General features: G+C 47.9%; 1 protein-coding gene across 1 annotated transcript in view; it reads right to left on the reverse strand.

Moving 5' to 3' along the window:
• DDX24 (DEAD-box helicase 24) overlaps positions 1-19486 on the reverse strand; it is a 133992-nt gene that overhangs the window by 87289 nt on the left and 27217 nt on the right. The gene's annotated exons all lie outside the window — the stretch shown is intronic.

The following is a 19486-nucleotide window of genomic DNA, read 5'->3' on the forward strand; positions in this document are numbered from 1 at the left end:
CTTACGAATATACTTTTCTGAATAGTGGAACACAGAGTCAAGGAACAGTATATACCTCTACTACTTATGTGATAACAGACAGTTATACTAGGTGAGTAAGACCTTTTTGGTGCAATATACAATTAAGGCTGCTTTTCAGCTCAGTGGAACACAGGCTAAGATACGCAAGAATTCCTAACACTAGATGTGTATGCACCAGGCAGACCAAGGTCAGCTACACCTAAAGGAACACTTTTGAGGAATGACACACAGCTATTCTAAGCAGGTAAAAGTCTAATGTCATTCTATTACAGTTGCTTTTTAGGATCAGTGGAACACAGATTGAGATATGCAATAACTAACTTCTTTTAGGATGGCACACAGCTAACACAAGGCAAGTAGATCCCATATACTTTTTAAAGGGGCTATCAGCAACTTAAAAGGTAAGTATACCCTTAGGCAGACTTATTCTGGACAGTCCAACAGCAAGTCAGGGGGTGCAAGACCCAATTGGGGACACTTATACATTTATCCTAACAGAAATAGAAAAGTGAAACTTACAGCCTACAGGATTACTTTTGGGGAAAAGGCACAACCAATCCACAGGTGAGTAAATTAACCTTATATATACTTTCAGAATACTGCAACACACATTCAAGGTAAGTAATAACTAACTGTTCACTCTCAGAGTTACCGTTACTAACCAACTTCTTTTACAGTTTTGAACACTTGTTATTCTTTTCAAGGCAGAACCCTTTTCTTAGCCAGTCCTTCCCCTATAGCATGAGTTCTATCAGAGGCAGTAGAAGGGCCCTAGTAGTCTAGGTGCTAGCTGTGGGCAGGGGGAGATAGGGTTCAGTTGCAGGCAAAGTCAGAGTTCCAGAGGAAGACTGTTCAAACAAGTAAGTATTTAACTTAAGTTAGTTGAGGGTCCAGAGACTTCAGGGTAGACACCCTAGGAGGATTCCACAGTGGGTCTGGGTGAACTGGACGAGTGGCCTCCCAATAACAGAAAAACACCCCAAAGCTATACAGAAACCACAAAGGCTTAAGGTAGATAAAATACCCCAGCCAACACAGTACCTCAGCACAGAAGGAGGGTTGCAGCAGAAAGACTTCAGGATATGCAACCAAAAACCGGGTGATGGATTCCTTTGTCAAGAAGACGGAAGACAGGACTTTGTAAGAACTTTTGCAGCAGGGATCCCAGGAGAAGGCTCCAGGCAAGAGTTTCCTCGTGGCTGGATGCGGTTCTGTCGAGGTCCAGCACTCCAGTGAGGGGACTTGGGACTGGAATTGTGCCTCTGGAGATCCAGCAGGATGCCCACCATATTTCGGCGAGATTCGGAAGACTGTGCGGCACACAATGGCTGGAGGTCCCAGGGTATTGGGGTAATGCAGACCTAAAAGGTCGTAGCACAACGTGAGATGGCCCAAAATGCAGGTCTTCTTGAGTGTAGTGGGTCACACAAGGCTCTGGGTCGGGTTCGTTGTTGAGTCCCCAGTTCGATTAGAAGGAAGGGCTACAGTAGGCTCTGATTACACAGCATGCTCTCTGATCGCTGGAAAATGTCTCAGCTGTGGTTTCTTAATCTTCCTCTTCGGGTTTGGTTCCAGTGGTCGACTACCTCTTCAGTTTCCAGGATCATACTTTTATGCAGGAACCCAGCCAATCAAACAGCCTTGCAACATTCTACCTTGGAAAGTTGGCAGTGCTTTCAGGACAGCCAGCCTTCCAGTTGAAACTGGATTCACGCCGTCAGGCTGGAAGACAAAGGGCTGTGGATTTTTGGACTCCTCCCTCGATTCCTGCCTTTACAGACCCTCTGGAGTCTGGACGTGAAGTCCACAGGACTCCCACCGAAGATTAAAATGACACAAAGGAATTTCCCACCCTGCATGTCAGGAGAAGGAACAAGAAAGGACAAGAAATGCTAAAATGGCCACAAAAAAAAGACTGGGGCCAAATTGGTAAAAAAGCACCCATGGGTGCCTTTCCCAGAGCTGTGCAAACAGCCCGCGGTATTGGTGCACCAAATTAAAAAAGGTTCATTGCCACCAGCTGTTACGGTTCGAGGTGCCTGTATTCAGGCTTCAAAGCCTTGGGTTACATCCTCTTTGCCTCATAGGATTCGCCGCTTGACGGCTCCATTCTTTAGGTGGAGACAGTTGCCTTGGAGACGAACTGCAGCATCTCTCCATGCAGGGACCGCCGTTGTTATGACTTCCACACAGAGCTTGAGTCATATGATCACATCAGCTGGTTGCTCCCGCAGGTTCCGCCCTCAACGGAAGCGTAAAAGCCTTGCCAGCACAGGAAGCGCTGCTTCTAATTGTAGTTAGCTTGCCTACTACGCTGAATCTGTGTGTCCGTCTTTCCATTTAAATTCTGACCTTCCATTCTCTTCACTGACCTCTTTTGCCCTACGATTTTGTATCAATTGACCCGCTGCTGTCGACCTTCGCCTGTACAACAGACTTCCATTGCCTTATCCCAGGTACCTGTATGATTAAAGTGTTGCGGACACCGCTTCTCATATGGACTTCCTTTGTCTCCCTTTACTGGGCGCACGTTGTGCTAACCAGCACTCCTGCGTAGCTTTCGGTTATCTTCCACCGGTGCCTCGCACAAGTTCCCTTAACGTAACGCTGCTCTGAACCTACCTGCATTCCCTCTACAATTCGACGTAAGACTTCAGTCCTCCTGCCTCCGTGTAGCCTTCAGTTGCATGAACACCTTTCATTCATTTACACGCTGCTCTGAACTTACCTGCACCCACGCTGAACTGTACAACTGTTCTTGAGCTTATAACTCGGACCCAGTGCACTGAAGAGACGCTCTGCTGCAGCCGTGCACCATCCCGGATCTAGTGTGTCCCTCGTGCCGCCTGGGTTAAGTAAACCTACTAACTTTTTTTGTTTTATCCCGTTTCGTAGTTGACTATTCGAAGCACCTTCTGCTACCCTCATTGTTCAACCTTTTGTCCACGCCTTCATTCATATGAACTGGTAAGAGCTCTGTTGATTCCACCTGCTATCCCAAACAGTATAATACACCTAGCATACGTAGATTGCTAATATAGTTATCTTGTTGTTCCTTAGGAACCTGTGTTCATACAGGCCTTCCTTCCCGCTTACTTCCAAGCGGGGTAACAGGTAATGTTTGAGTAGTCAGGAATCAATTTAACACCACTTGACCCGTTTCTTTTTCCCTTTCAGCCTGGTACTGCAGTGGTGTGTGCTCCCCGCTCTTTTATTTGATCTACCCCCATGTCTGTTCTGGTCTCACAGCAGAGGGGCGTATCATAAAAAAAATAGTTCTATCAAATGAGGAGTCCTGGTTTTAGGGAAACCCAGGCTCGTCTAACAAGGCTGAGAACCAAGTCGCTCGCCTCACCTCTCCATCTGTAAATCAAGTTGGTGAGTAACAGAATAAGGAGCCATGGAATCAACCGACACTCTGGCTACTCTGATGCAGAAGGTTGATGACCTCCGGACGGACATGTCCGCAGCACATGATGCTTTACGCAATAGGACTGATTCCCTACAGGACTTGGCCGCCCATCCCGTATTCATGGGGGGATAGGCCTCAGGGGCAACTCCTTCTGTGTCCAGTCACCCTCTTCCCAGACAAGAGCCAACTCCTGTTCTTATGTCCACGCAATTTCCTCTGGCACCACCCGAGCAATTCATGGGTGATCCCAAACAGGACCTTCATCAACCAATACATAGTTGCATTTTCTCTGTCGCCCACCCGCCTGCCTGCCTGCCCAAACTCCACCACAAAGGCAGCCTTTGTCTTATCCCATCTTGGGGGCACCGCTGCAGCTTGGGCTAATCCCCTACTGGAAACCAACAGTTTCGTTTTATACGACTGACTCTTTAATCAGAGCCATGAACAGGGTCTTTGACACCAGTTACAAAACTCAAGCCACAGATCTGGATTTCTTGAATCTCGGTCAGGGAAACACTCCCTTGTTAACCTGTTGGCTTCTGAGACGGACTGGCCTGAAGAGAAAAAAGCAGCGGTTTTCTGCAAGGGCCTCTCCGAGGATCTGAAAGACACGTTGGCCACCTTGCCTGTTGTCCCTACAGCATTTGGCGAACTGTTGGACCTGGTATTGCAAATAGACGAATGCAGAGCCGAGAGAAGGGGTGAAAGGAAACCTGTGACACTAGTCGCCCCTGCCCACGAATCACCTGTTGGGGGCCCGCCATCCGGTCATAGTCTATTCCGACCATCAGAGCCTACTGGCTTTCAAATCTATGAAATGTCTAACGGCCGGACAGGCACGCTGGCACCTTTTCTTTTCACAGTTCAATTTCTCGATCACCTACCGTCCGGCCAGTGTGCGGATGCTCTCTCCCGTCTCCATTCTGAGTCATATGCTAATGGTGGAGATCTTCCTTTGCTTCTGCCCAGCAGGATAAGCAGGACCGAGGGAGGCGCCTGCTACCGTGGTACTGGCCTTGACTCCAGATATGCTGAAAAGCAAGCTTCATCACAGTCGGTAAGTCGAAGGGAGGACCGGTAAAAACCAAACTGTGTTGAATGAAAGCCACAAAGTAGCAACTTAAGGGAAGTTCAAAGAACTGTTAAGAATAAAGGGGAGACCAACTGCAGATGGATCCAGCACCACGTGGGTGCTTACTCCAGAGACACTCTGGTCAATCCTCTGTTTATTAAAACTGCTACTACCAGAAGCCCTCAGGAAGGCCGCAAAGGAACTGTGAAAGTTGTCATACTGGGGTCTTGCAAAATCCTCTGTATAGTCGAAGTCTTTGACCGACAGGTGATTCAGAAAGGCATGGTTGATAACGTTGGCAACAGTGAACCCAGCCGAGGGAGGCTGACAAAATGGGGTGAAGCCTGAGGTCCCTATGAACAGTGTATTGACAGAAGTGAACCCGACTGAGGGACGTCCACAGTGAACTATTCTGCAAAAGGTGGCCAGAGTGAACCCAGTAGAGGGAGCCTGACAAAAAGGGGCGAACCCTGAGGAATCGTTTAATATGACGTTAAGATTCGTGAACTAAGGAAAAGCCACAGTGTACCCAAAAGCGGGAGGCTGAAAATTGAGAAGGGTCTGCGCCCGGAAGAGGAGCACCGAGGGGTGAGCCATTAACACCCGAACTACCGTATAAAAGAACATTTTGGTTTGTTATTTTCCGACCCTCGAAGGCAAGAGACTTTCTGCAGGAAAAGAGACTTGGCCATCGAGGTTCTTGACGGTTGAGAACAGAACTGTCGTCTCGTGCACAGGAAGCCCGAGAAGTGTGCTGTGCTTCGAGGTTCCACCTTATCCCGTGCTCAAAACATGGGGAAGGGAGACCCCCTACTACTGCATCCTGACACATTATTTGTGAACACTTTTTTTTCTTATGAATCCTATACCACACTCTTTTTGTAATTAGCATAAGGATTAGCAATAGGTTTGTCTTAGTATAGGCTCTTTTATTTGACACAACGCCACTGGGACTGCCTTATTTTCATTTGCTGGTCGCAGCTTGTTCCCATCTTAGATTTAGGTTTAGCTTAGGCGTTTATCTCACCCACTTTTACAGTTTAATAAACACCCTTGAACTGTGATCACTTGTGTCCGTCTTTATCTTTGCCACCATGAGTTCCTTACAATAGACACAGATGGGTTTGTTCAGCAGAACAACTAATGGATAGATATGTAGCCACAGCTTACCCTAGATAGTACATTAAGAAAAATAATATATAAAAAACTAAATTAATATGCGAGATAGACACTGAGCACTACCTACATGTTATTTTCAGAACCTGGAAACGAATGCTGCAACGAGTGCAAGCCCGGCCTACATGATGAATATATATATATATATTTAAAAAAGTCAAGTCAGCATGGAAAACAGCAGGGATTACAACATATTGGAAAACACAAGCTCGAACAGGGTAAGCATGCAGATACCATTGGGACATGTGTTTTTCGTTAAAAAACACGCTATTAAATACCCACATGTAGGAACAGTTATGTAGGAATAGTTATAAATGGAAGTTCCACTCTCACACAGGAAGGAGTAGAGACACCTATAAGCCATTATATGGAGCGTTGCAAGATGAACACACAAGGTTAGTAATATGGTGTCAGATGCAGAGCACAATAGGAGCATATTCCTTTTTAACTGATTTTAAGAAAAATTCTTGTAGAAAATATGGTTTATCTTCCAGGGCCAGACAACATTAGAAGGTCCTGAGGTAGGTGGTCCATACCCCACCGAAAGGTCCAACCAACCAGCAGGAAGTAATAACCCCTCCGCCCCCAATTGCTATCACGTCAATTTTAGGAAGCAAAATAATCCAGTAAAGTGGGGACGTAGACCCTGATCACAAAAAGAAAGTGAATTCATGCACACTTATTTTGTGGGAATCACTTCACGTGGTGTATAGAAAAAAATAGTTTTTTTTGAGAAAAAGATTGTTCATAAAAAGGATCACGACAAAGATGCTTCAATCATCTGATAGAAACAAAGAGAAGTGTAAAATGTGTTTGTGTTGATTTACTTCATGCAGCAACAAAGGCAAAGAAAAAAGAATATATATATACAAAGTGATGTAAGTTTTTGTTTTCTGAAAACTATGCCAATAAAATAAAAACATTGGTAGTAGAGAGAGTTCTAAAAGTCATAGCATTTAATGACTAAAAGAATTAATAGAAATAATTATTGAAGCAAAGTTGTTGGGTACCCCAATGTGAAAAATGTTATATTGAACCAGTGGTCCTCACCAAAAAGGGGTTTCCCTCTCGTTTTTACGATCAAGCAAGGAAAGCAGAAACCTTGAACTCGGAAAGACGAACGATATTGAAACCCAGCCTGTGAGTAATCAAGAGAAGAACAAAAGCCTGGTTGTGTTACACTCGAAAGTAAATACATCAAGACAAGGTTACATGTAATACGGCAATCGCGAGTTAAAGAAACTCAAATAATAAGGGACAATGCAATACAAAGTAACAGAGTGGTCCTGCTATTGGCTACAGCAGTCGAAAGTATCTGTTGTAACTAACGGTATAAAGATCAAATGGGATGCTTTGTGAAGTAACGGTCAAGATCCTAAAGTAAAAGATTGGCGAAATTTGAAATAAGTGAAGTAAAGCTTGCCCCCGATCGAGAGGAGCTTGAAAGTGAATTATTATGTGACCTGTGGAAAGGGTTTGAGCCGACTGAGGGAAACCTGTGTTACGATATTGTGAGTGGCTCAAGCCCAGCGGAGGGAAGCTAATAAAGTTGAAACTACAAGTACCAGAAAGCATTGGCAGAAAGTGAATACAACAGCTGTCAAAGTGGCCAGGCATAGTCAGAAGCCAAATCTATGCCGTCTCGAAAATCTTCGACGAAGAAAGCTTGGGAAAGGGAACCCCGAGACGTTTGTGAAAGAGTGGCTATTAAGATTTAGTTTCAAGACGAAGAAAGTCTTTGCCAAAGACATTGGTAACGTTTATTTTCAAAGTTGAACTGGCATTGAACTATGAAAGAAGCCTGAACAGACTTAACTCGCCCCAGAAATCCAGAGTGTGCCTCATTGGGGAAAACTGCCCTGCCTAACCTTTCCCATTGTCCCAAGCTGAAATTGTGGGGAACAGACATCTTATTTCTTCAAACACCTTGATATCCTGATCCTTTTGTTGAGAATACTACCCTTTTTATTTGTATGCATTTCGCTTGCATCTTTTGTGTTAGAATTAGGGCAGGTATTAGGTTTAGAAACTTTTGTTTTGACTATACGGACTAGGACTGTTTTTACTTTTATTGTATGGTCGAGTTTATTCCCACTTTAGATTTAGGGCTAGTTAGGAAGTCTACATGCAAATGAATAAATAAAACCTTTGGACTTGCATCTTTTGTGTGCGAGTCTCCTTTTGATACCATGTGTTCTTCACACATGCCACATATCAAACATGCACCCAGGACAATTGCCAGGGCGGGCTGTCTTCAGCTGAACAGCAGAAACACAAGGAGCAAGTGGAGCACAGCACTACCATCCGCAACGATACTCCAGAGTCCTCCAACACTTCTTCAAACGCTCCCATGTTGGACCCTAGGGCAGCACCGACAGCTCCCAGATCAACGGCATCGATTTCCCTCTCACAGCACCTGTGCGGTTCCTCCTTAACAGCAGCTTGGCCCCTCGGATGGTAACTTCCTCGACACAGCCCTGTCCCTTAGTCAAAAACAAATCGCCAGCAACTCCATGATGGGACAGCCATCTGCCCCCACATCACTGCCCACCAGTAGGCCCAGCTTGAATGCAGGCAGACCTTCCGGCAGACGCTCAGCACATCTCTTCTCTGAGCGTGATGGGGTGGTCATGTGTGCCCCCATGTCGGCGGCACACAGATGGCCTGGCCAGGTCCTCAGCCATCCCCAGATAGCAGGCACAACTCATGCAGGTTGCCCAATAGCCTGTCTACAGCACAAGAAGCACAGAAAGCAGGCACCCTCCAGAAACTGTGCAGCCTGACGATCTGCACCGGAAACAGCCTCTGCAGTAGGGATCCAAACAAGTTCAACAGCCTTGCGTTCAAACATGCACTGGGTGGTGGGAAGTCAGGGGCAGTGTCCAGGATCCTCCACTGGGAATCTTGTCACCAGATGTTACGTCGAGTGCCTCCACAGACATAAGACGAAACGAAGATAGAAGCAGGTATGCGCCAATACCTTTACTGTCCAGTAAATGTACCACACAGGGTACTGGCAAGATGTTAATCCCTGGACACTGGCATTGAACACGCAGGATAGCTTCCAGGATCCCTTCAACTCCAACGGTCACCCACCGTGCACCCATCGATGCGGTGAGTGTTAGTTTGTCTGTGAACCAAACATCCTGGCATATGGTTACTAACGCAGTACTGAAATAGTTCTGGGAAAGTGTAACTTGAATAGCTGATCCGCATCGTAGCGTAGTATACTCGCTTTAATATTCAAGGAAACCTGTTGGTCTCACTGACTGAGTAATTTTGTAGCGCGTCTACACTGCCAGTTACATCATGGTAATTGCAATCAGAGGTCCGCTTTCTGAAAGTTTGCTTTTGGTTAAAAGTGTTTTTTTTAAAAAATCCTTGTGTAGCCTTGTGACGTGTTTTGCCTGCTGTTCCTCCCTTCCTCTTCCTCATAAACTTCCCTTCCTCGTCCCCTTTGCCGGATTGACCCTTCTTAATATGTTCATGTAGGGCAGCCCTCTTCCCGTTGCAGCCCCCTCTGGCGAAGGTCCCCAGAGGCAAACGAGAGCTCCCACAGAAGCAGCTCAACATGGTGTCTGCTGGTGAAGCAAGAAGCCTGCAGCAGTCAACCTACTGTGACTGGTAAATTAAGTGCGGTGGGTTAGAGTGTACAGCAATCACTGCACCCCATCATACTGACCCCTCCAATAACCCTATTGTTCATAGTGCACCAATCATAGCATCGCCGTGAAGTGTATTGCTTAGCCATCTCTCTAAGAAAGTTCGCTTTTCCTTTTTTACATTGATTGTGTTGGAACTAGGCCCTTTTCTCCCTTTTTAGTAAAGTCGAACTTGGGTGTTTTACAGTGCACTTTCCCTCCCCTGTCTTCCGTCCACATTTCTCTTGCATTCCTCTGTGGATGCCTGCTCATTACCTCCTGTGTGCCTTCTTCTGTGTGAACCCTCCCCTTTGTTGCCTCCCATGATGCTTGGCTTGGGCTGTGATTTTCTTTCCTCCTCCTGCTCCCTTCTTGCCTCCACGCACCCTCTATCGTGCTCTCAATCTCTCCCATCTTCTCAAACTGCTGCTCCATCTCCTATCCTATCCCCTCACTAAATCTGGTAGGAAAATGTTCAAGAGGGATATCCTGGTCTCCAACCCTGGCCTCCCTATCGATGATACCCACATCAGCGCTTCCTCCAGACACACACTAACTGACATCCTCTTTGTCTTTCCCTCTCCAGACCTATGGACCCCTCAGATAGTCTTGGCGCTCTCTCCCATCTCTTCCTCTCCCATTAAGGGTGACACTCAGTGGGCTCCTTCCACTCCTCCAAGACCACCATTAATGTCTGTCTGAATGGCACCGTCTTGGTCCAGGGCCCTCTGCCCATCTCCTCCTTTTTGATAGTTGATAAGAGGCGGGAGACGCCTAACTTCCTTCACCTGCTACTCCTACTAGCACCTCTACGTCTCCTCTGCCACCTCCTGCTACCACCTCTGCTCACTCTCAGGCTCCTCTACCACTTGCTGGGTGTGCCTCAAGCCTGTACCCCACACCAGAAGTCTTTCAAATGTGGCAACCTGCTCCATGTCGCTACTCTCACTCTGCTGTCAAACACTCCTCTGACATCTGCCACCTCCTCGGAGAACTAGACCTGGATGTCCTCTGTCTCATTGAGACATGGTTCACGGCCAGATCTGTCACGTGTTTGACACTCTCCTCCCTGATGGCTACAAGATCTTCTCCAAGCCCAGAACTAACCGACCCACAGGTGGAGTAGCTCTGTTCTTTTTGGAGTGGGTCCCTGCTTCTGTCATTCCTACGCAGCCCTAATTGTCACGGCTGTCGGCGACTGGCGTTTGTGGCGAAGGTGGAAACAGGGACGCCATTGAAGTGTTCCGTTACGTTCCTTCTCCATCTACCAGACACTGTCTAGTTGTTTCCAAGATGGCCGCTGCCGTTTGTTTATCTCACTCGGCTGCCGGCGGCTCGGCGCGTTGCAACTGAGTTCATTCTCGCCCCCTTGCTTGCGCTAGTTTTTCCCTGTGACAGTCTTGTCCTTCTATCACGCCTTGTTCAGAGTCTGTTTTGCTTCCTTCTCCTCCCGTTTCCGTTTGGCTTCCCCCTCTCTGTTTTCCGCTTGCCTTCTCCCCTTGCTTCCCGTGCTACTTCCCCCGCTGTCATTCTTTGCTCTTGGATTCCCTGACTCCGGATTCCCCCGTTCTCGCTTGTCCTCCACGCTGTGGGGTACTTACCTGTATCCAGCTACCTCCAATCTACCGGTCTGCATAGACACGCCGACCTCGCTGTTCCTGGGTAATCGGCGGAGGACTCATCCTACCTACTACGGATCTGACGACTTCCATTGCCTTAACGACTACACCGGATCCCAGGGTTTTTTGCCATCCACTGGCTTTTTCCCCCTCTGGCTGTCGCGGAGGGGAGTCACCGACGGTTTTCTCTGTCTCAGAGTCACGGTGGCTTCCTTCCGAGGTAGACCTTATCTTCAAAAAAAGAAGAAGCCTTACATTGGACTCACCGCAGAAAGAAACTGGACTATTCAGGTGAGGAGGAGGTGATTGGGGAATGTAGAAACTCGAGTGAAGACGAAGACATTGCTGACCTTCTAGCTGATCCCGTAGCCTATAGCGCCAGTTCTGATAGCTTGCAACGCCAGGAAGAAGTTATGGCTACGCCACAACAACTGCAAGAGCTAGTGACAGCTGTCCAAACCCTCAACGCAGAAGTCCAAACACTCAAGGCTGACAATGTGGCGCTCCAGCAAAGAGTAGCTGCAAGAGAACAACAGACATCTGATTTGCCCCCACTACCCCTGGTGTCGGGTAAATTTGACGGCTCGGAAAGAAAGGTTAAGGAATTTCTGGAAGCCTGTAATATCTACTTCACCTTCCGCAGGAATGCATTTTCCACAGATCATTCCAAGGTGGGTTTCATGATCACGCATACGACGGGAAATGCCTTGGCATGGGCTACTCCATTGGTATCCCCATCAGACCCAGTTGTGCAGGACTATGCAGCCTTTAAGGAACTACTGATACATACTTTTTTTCCGAATGCTCACATGTGGCTAGCAAAGACCTGCTGGATGTGCGTCAAGGGAGTACCGACTTACTGTCTTATATCTCAACCTTCAAGAATCTCGCTGCTGAGGCCGGTTGGCAAGAGCAGGCCCAGTACGCCATATTCCGCAGAGGCTTGCGAAAGGAGCTGCGGCCCTGCATCGACTATCGGGGGTTAAACAGAGTGACCATAAAGGATCGGTACCCTATGCCCATCATCTCAGAGATTCTCAAGGCTGTTCAAGGCTCCATTGTGTTTACTAAACTTGATCTACAGAATGCTTATCATCTACTCCGCATAAGAACTGGAGATGAGTGGAAGACGGCGTTTCGCACTCCCTATGGTTTGTTTGAATACCAAGTCATGCCGTTTGGCCTAGTCAATGCACCTTCAATTTTCCAGAGATTTATGGACCGATTATTTTCAGACCTTCTGAATCTTAACACGGTGGTTTACCTGGATGACATTTTAGTCTTCTCACGGAGCCAGGAGGAACATACTCTGCATGTCAAGGAGGTTTTGCGCAGATTACAACATCACAGTCTTCTTGTAAAACCTGAGAAGTGTGCATTTGCTCAATCCTCGTTGTCATACTTGGGATTCATCCTATCCGACAAAGGGGTTACCATGGACCCAAGGAAGGTGGATGCCATTTTGTCATGGCCGTCGCCTTCCTCGGTTAAGGATATCCAACGTTTTTTGGGGCTGGCAAATTTCTATCGGAAATTTATTCCGAGGTTTTCCTTACTCACTCTCCCCATCACATCCCTTCTCAAGAAATCCACGGGCCCTTTATTCTGGAGACCGACGCCTCTGCAGCTGCCGTGGGTGCCGTTCTTCTTCAGAGAGTCAAGGACCTCGAGCATCCGGTGGCTTACTTCTCCAAGACTTTGAATCCCAGCCAACGTAACTACTCTGTCTTAGAAAAGGAACTACTTGCTATGAAGTTGGCTTGTTTGGAGTGGAGGCATTTGCTCCAAGGGAGCCTACACCCGTTCCAGATACGAACAGATCATAAAAATCTGCAAATACTCAAGCAGCAAGAGTGTTATAACACCCGTCAGGCCAGATGGGCTCATTTTTTCGCCCAGTTTGATTTTGTCATCGCCTTCATTCCTGGCTCTCAAAATCTAGTCGCCGATGCTCTCTCTCGCAGAGATGATGTTATCTTTCCCTACAGCAAGGAGCTTATGTTTCCTCGTACTAGGATCATATCTGCAGTGACTACCTTTTTGGAGGAAGTAAGAGGAGCCTACCTCCACGAACCTACACTCAATGTGGGTAATCAACCAGTCACCACTAAGGACGGTCTACACTTCATCCACGGAAGACTGTTCATTCCATCCGATAGTCTCAGACGACGGGTCACTCAGTGGTGCCACGATTCCAAGACAGCAGGTCATCGAGGAGTACGAGGCACTCTGAAGCTTCGACAAAGAGCTTTCATCTGGCCCAACAAGAAGGCCGATACTCAATCCTATGTTCAATCCTGTATGGTGTGCTTACAAAGCAAATATTCTACCTCGAAACCTTTGGGGTTGTTACAACAGGAACCGGTCCCACATGGTCCCTGGAAATGCATTTCTACGGATTTTATTGTGGAGTTACCGGTTTCCCGAGACTGTACCTGCATAATGGTAACCGTGGACACGTTCTCGAAACTTGCACATTTTTCTCCTTTGGCAAAAGTTCCGTCCGCCTCGGTCATGGCTGACGTATTCCTCAAGGACATTTTCAGGCTACATGGGCTTCCTGTCAGAATGCACCAAAGTATCAACCGAAAAGGATACAATATTCAAAAGGATACAGGAGGTAGGGTCTTCCGGATCCCTGTTCACCCGACTTGATAGTCGTGAAGTCAACAAAGACCTTCCAAATGATACAACCCTCTGGCTGATAAAACAGGCAGAGCGATGGATCACTGGAAAGGGCGTGGGTAAGGTATAGTAATCCAGCCTAGGACAAATTAAAGTATCATGAATAACTGCTCCAACCTGAGTATGATGAGTTAGATAATGACAGGAATGATCACACTGACCTGTATCTCTGGGTAGAACAATCCAGAAGTCTCTTGATGGATTCGAAATGAAGAACAAAACGACAGGGAAGGGAAAATTAGTAAGGGAGACTTATCCCGGACGGAACGAGGCTCACGCTAGATACGGGTTGAATTCACCACAGGATAGCGTTCAAAGTTCAGTTCAAAGTCACTTCCAATAATCCTTGAAAGGCTTCCTTCCCACTTAGGGATCAATCCTTCTGTTAATTCCACAGATGCAGGAGTTAGAAGAAAACAGTGTTTGAAGACAACGTGAGCGTGTGGATTTACACGCGGGCAGGAATCGCGCAGCCTGGGCCAGCCGCGTGTGAAGACAACGTGCGCGTGTGGATTTACACGCGGGCAGGGTTCGCGCAGCCTTGGCCAGCCGCACTCGAAGACGATGAGCGCGTGTGGATTTTACACGCGGGCAGGATTCACGCAGCCGGGGCCAGCCGCACTTGAAGACGAAGAGCGCGTGTGGATGTTACACGCGGACAGGATTTACGCAGCCTTGGCCAGCCGCGTATGAAGACAAAGAGCGCGTGTGGACTTTACACGCGGGCAGGATTCACGCAGCCTGGGCCGGCCGCACTTGAAGACGAAGAGCGCGTGTGGATGTTACACGCGGGCAGGATTTACGCAGCCTTGGCCAGCCGCGTATGAAGACAAAGAGCGCGTGTGGACTTTACACGCGGGCAGGATTCACGCAGCCTGGGCCGGCCGCACTTGAAGACGAAGAGCGCGTGTGGATGTTACACGCGGGCAGGATTTACGCAGCCTTGGCCAGCCGCGTATGAAGACAAAGAACGCGTGTGGATTTTACACGCGGGCAGGATTCACGCAGCCTGGGCCGGCCGCACTTGCAGACGAAGAGCGCGTGTGGAATAGCACGCGAAGGGATAGCTCCAGGAATCAGCGTGTGGCGGAACACACGCTATCGAAGGCCCAAAAGTAGCTGTAGGAATATACCAGGTTGTAGATCAGAGGTTCAGCTACACGACGCCAATAGAGACGATCAGAAGCAGCGAGTGAAGTTTCTACGCTGCTTAAATACGTGATACCGTAGTTCACGTGACGAAGCAAGTCACGTGAAGTTAGCGACGTGAAAAGTGTAAACGTCGTTTTCCCGGTAACGTATCGAATAGCCTCCATTTGGAGTAGAACGGTCTAGCTGTTCTACGAGCGTAGCGTCCAGCATGCATGACACTTCCCCAAAAGATAATTTCCGATAGGGGCAGCCAATATACCTCCAGATTCTGGGCAGCATTGTGTAACTCGTTGGGCGTTGAGAGAGCTCTTTCGTCGGGGTTTCACCCCAGACAAACGGACAGACCGAAAGGTTAAATGGAACCCTAGAACAGTACTTAGGGTGTTTCATAAATAAGCAGCAAGACAATTGGGTGGACCTGCTCCCCACAGCAGAGTTTGCATACAATAACGCTGTTCACACTGCTACAGGGGTTAGCCCCTTCTTCTGTACCTACGGTTTCAACCCGCAGTCCATCGTTCCTGGGTTCTGGGAGGAAACGAACATCCCTACATTGGAGACCACCCTCGTGCAGATCAAGTTCCCGCCTGGGGTAAAGGCTCTAAGGTCATGCTGTCCACCAAATTTCTTCCTAGATGGGTTTGGCCTTCAAAGCTGTCACCCCGCTACATCGGACCCTTCGAAATAAGGTTCTGATACTAATCCTCTTTTGAATGCCTGGTCTGCATGCTCTCTCTCTCCTGGCCTCTCTCTGATTGTGGCCACCATCTACAGGCCACCTCTTCCTCAGAGTGGGCTGACCTCTCCTCTCGCCTCTCTCTCTCCCAACTTCTACTCCTCGAAGACCTCAACATCCACCTGGATGCTTATAATCCCTCCTCTGGGCTCTTCCGCAACCTCTGTGCCTCTCTCACGCGCTCTATTCTACCCTCTGGTGCGACACACTCTGCTGCACACACCTTGGATGTTCTCATTTCATCAGTCATCCGCTCTCTAACCCTCTCACCACTCCTCGCTCTTTGACTGGCCACATTCTTCTTTCCTCTCATCTGAAACTCTCAGTCCCTCAAACAAAGTTCATCCCAGCACTGACACCTACCTTCACAGTAATTCGGCCTAGGAAGCGTGTGCCTGTGGATGCCTTTGCCTCTACTTTCACTGCTCCTCCTACTCCTGCGATTGACTCACACTCTGACACAGCCCTCTCTAACCTACATCTTTCTATCTCCAACCAACTCTCTGGACATTCTTGCCCCAGTCATGAGAATGCGTCTGAAGCCTACCTCCAAGTGCAAGTCTTGGCAAGACTCCAACCTCGCCACCCTGAAACTCAAGTTCAGGGTGGCTGAGAGGAAGTGGAGGGCTTCGGGCGCATCCTCTGACAAACTGACCTGCCACCTGTTCCAAAGGCAATACAGACTGTCCTATTCAAGAAGAGAGTGCACATCCAAGCCTGCGTCCCTGCGGCCTCCAACACCAAGGCTTCTGTCTGCAGTCTCCACCTCTCCTGTTCCCTTCCAGGCCCTCTGTATGGCTCTGGCTTCTCACTTTTCTTTTTTTTTTTTTAAAACAATTGTATTGATTTTATTAAAAAAAGAATAAACCAAACCAAACTTACAGTAGATACATAATGTCAATCACAAATAAACACAGATTGCTGTATTCCGGCCCACTGTATCTTCCCTTCCCTCCCCCCTCCCCAGCCTACTCCCTCTCATTTCCAGCCTCTACCTCTTGCGGCGGGGATTCCTCTTCGACAGAACTTGTTGCGTCTCCATCACTTGGTCCCTCCTGTGAAGGCTCAAATAATTTGGCTATCAGTTGCCTCCAACCCTGCACGGTTCCGGCTTCTTCTTCCATCTCCCCTTTACACGCTTGCTGCCAATCCACCGTTTCCGCCTCCGCCCACCTCTGCAGATCCCTCCGCCACGTTTCCACTTGGGGTCTATGGCATGCCTTCCAACCCATCGCAATCCTTTTTGCCAAAACATACGATAGATCTTTCAATTTGCTTACGTGTTTAAGTTTGCGTGGTCTGGGAATCCCTCCCATCAAACAAGCCCACGCAGTATCCACCTTCATGTGGAGCCCTTTGTCTTCCATTTTCTGTGCTATTTCTCCCCAGTATCTCTCCATCAGTGGGCACGCCCAGAACATATGCACCATTCCCACATTTTCCTCATTACATTTAGGGCACACTTGACGTCTGGCGTTTTGAAATGTAGCTAACTTTTGAGGCGTCCGGTATGCTCGGTTATATATAACTGTATCTGCTGTAGCCTAGCATTTCTCGATACTTTTTTATGATATCCTTGTGCTCTTTCCCACATCGGGGCCCCTACTTCTTCTTCCCAGTCCAGTCTAAGTTGCACCACCTCCTGGCCCACTTGGGACATTATCATTTCATATAGCCTACAGGTTTTGCATCCCCCTTCTGCTAGGTCATATTGTATCTATAGTGGCATCCGGTTCCTCCGCCAGTGCCAATTCCGACCAGGTGTCTTTAATTCGTTGCACCACCCCGTGATACGTGATATATTGGCCAACACTCAGCCCCGTTAATTCCACCAGCTCCCCAAATTCCAATATCTTCCCCTCCTGCCATACATCCCCCATCGTTACTATCCCAACCAATTCCCAGTGCTTCCTAATCATTAACCTCAGTTGTTTTTCTCTTCCCACCACTGTGACCAATGGGATCTGTGGGGAGCACGGAGATGGCTTCCCCATTAACCGGCACGTTCTTTGCCACATCTCCCACCCAAGACCCATCATCCCCGGGCGACCTTCCAACTCCGACCTAGGCAACCATACCATCTCTCGTAGGAAATATGGGGCGCAGTCCCTCTGAAACAGCCGGTGTTCTAATTTGGGTTCTTCTGAGAGCCATTTAGCCATGTATTGTAATTGACCCACTACATAATAGACTTCCCAGTTTGGTAATTTAATGCCTCCTTTCTCGTATGGATTTTGTAATTTACATAGGACTAACCCGTTCCTCATCCCGTACCATAAGTATTCCCTGCATATGCCGTCCAGCCTAGTAAAGAATTTCCTGGGTATTGCGTATGGGATATTCGTGAAGCAATGCAACAATCTGGGTAGCGCCACCATCTTGAGCATCGCCCCTCGTCCCATCATTGTCAAGGGGAGCTTCTCCAAATAACTTCATGCTACTCTCCAGTTTCTTAACTGTTCTTTCCGTGTTATGCCTATGTTCAGCTTCTACAGTGTGATATATGTCTACCCCCAGATATCTGAATGTGGCAACTTCCCACGGTATTTGTAGGGTCGGCAAATGCTCTAGCGGGAGCCCTTTATATCTATCCAGCGGCAACATACAGGACTTACTGGGGTTCACTGCTTTGCCTGATAATTCTGCAAACCTCTTCATCACTTCCAATATATATTGAAGGTTCTCTTCTGGGTAGCGCAAATACAGTAACATGTCATCTGCGTACAATGAAATTAAATGTGGTGTCTCCCCCACGCCAATAGCTATTGCATCATATTGCTGCCTTAGATAGATCGCAATGGGTTCCAAGGTTAGGATATACAGCATGGGGGACCATGGGCACCCTTGTCTAGTACCCCTACTGAGTTGCCATCTTTCAGAAACCACTGTTCCTGTTTTCACTCTAGCTAGTGGCGCACTGTATAACAGTTTAACCCATTTGAGATATCCTGGTCCCATACCATAGTTGGCTAGGGCCTCTGTTAGCCAGGGCCATTTGACCGAGTCAAATGCCTTGATCGCCTCTAATGATACTATCGCCATCTCGCCTGCCTCTCCATTAACGTGTTCAATGACACGGTGGAGTCGCCTAAGGTTATTCGAGATGTTTCTATTCGGGACATAAACCGTCTGATCAGGGTGTATTAACTTATTAATGACCTTCAGTCTATTTGCCAGGACCGCTGTTAGAATCTTGCTGTCCTGGTTTAACATCAACAAGGACCTGTACGAGCCACAGTCATTACCAGGCTTATTGGGTTTGGGAAGCGGTATAATAACCGCTTCACGTAAGGATTCCGGTAATTTCCCAGCTTCATACGCTTCATTAAGCATCTCCAGCAGCGGGGTGGAGGGGCGGGAGTTCCTCTGTTTTGTATGCTTTATAGAATTCACTTGGGAGTCCATCAGTTCCCGGGGTTTTGCACGTGGGCAACTGCCTCACTACCTCTTCCAGTTCCTCCAGAGTGATCGGGTCATCTAGCTCCTCCCTCTCGTCTGCGCTGATCTGGGGTAGTCCAATATCTTCCAATGTGACTCCTATCTCTTCTCTGTTGCTTCCTGCCCATCCCTATAGGCGTCTATAATACTCTGCAAATTCCTGATTAATCCGCTCTTGTGTGTCTGCTACGCTCCCATCTTCTTTCACTATCGTTCTAATTGGGGTCCTAGAGGTCTCTTTTATATAGCCATGCCAGGACTCTCCCTGGTTTGTCCCCTTCTGCATGTTGTGTCTCTACATACTTTTTATAATTGAGGTTGCATAATCTTTCCCAGTATACTGCACATTTCTGTTGCAGGCCGAGTACCTTTTCTGTGCCTTCCTTAGTCGTACTACCCTTTTCTGATACCCTTTCTAGCTCCTTTTCGACTTCCTGCAACTCGGTCAGGATCCCATCCTGCAGTCCCTTGGACTTGGCTATGGCGATTCCCCTCACCACCACCTTGAACACTTCGCAGAGTGTGCCCGCTGTC

This window comes from Ambystoma mexicanum, chromosome 14 (genome assembly GCF_040938575.1).
Source record: "Ambystoma mexicanum isolate Mex_15411 chromosome 14, UKY_AmexF1_1, whole genome shotgun sequence".
In the NCBI taxonomy this organism is placed as follows: domain Eukaryota; kingdom Metazoa; phylum Chordata; class Amphibia; order Caudata; family Ambystomatidae; genus Ambystoma; species Ambystoma mexicanum.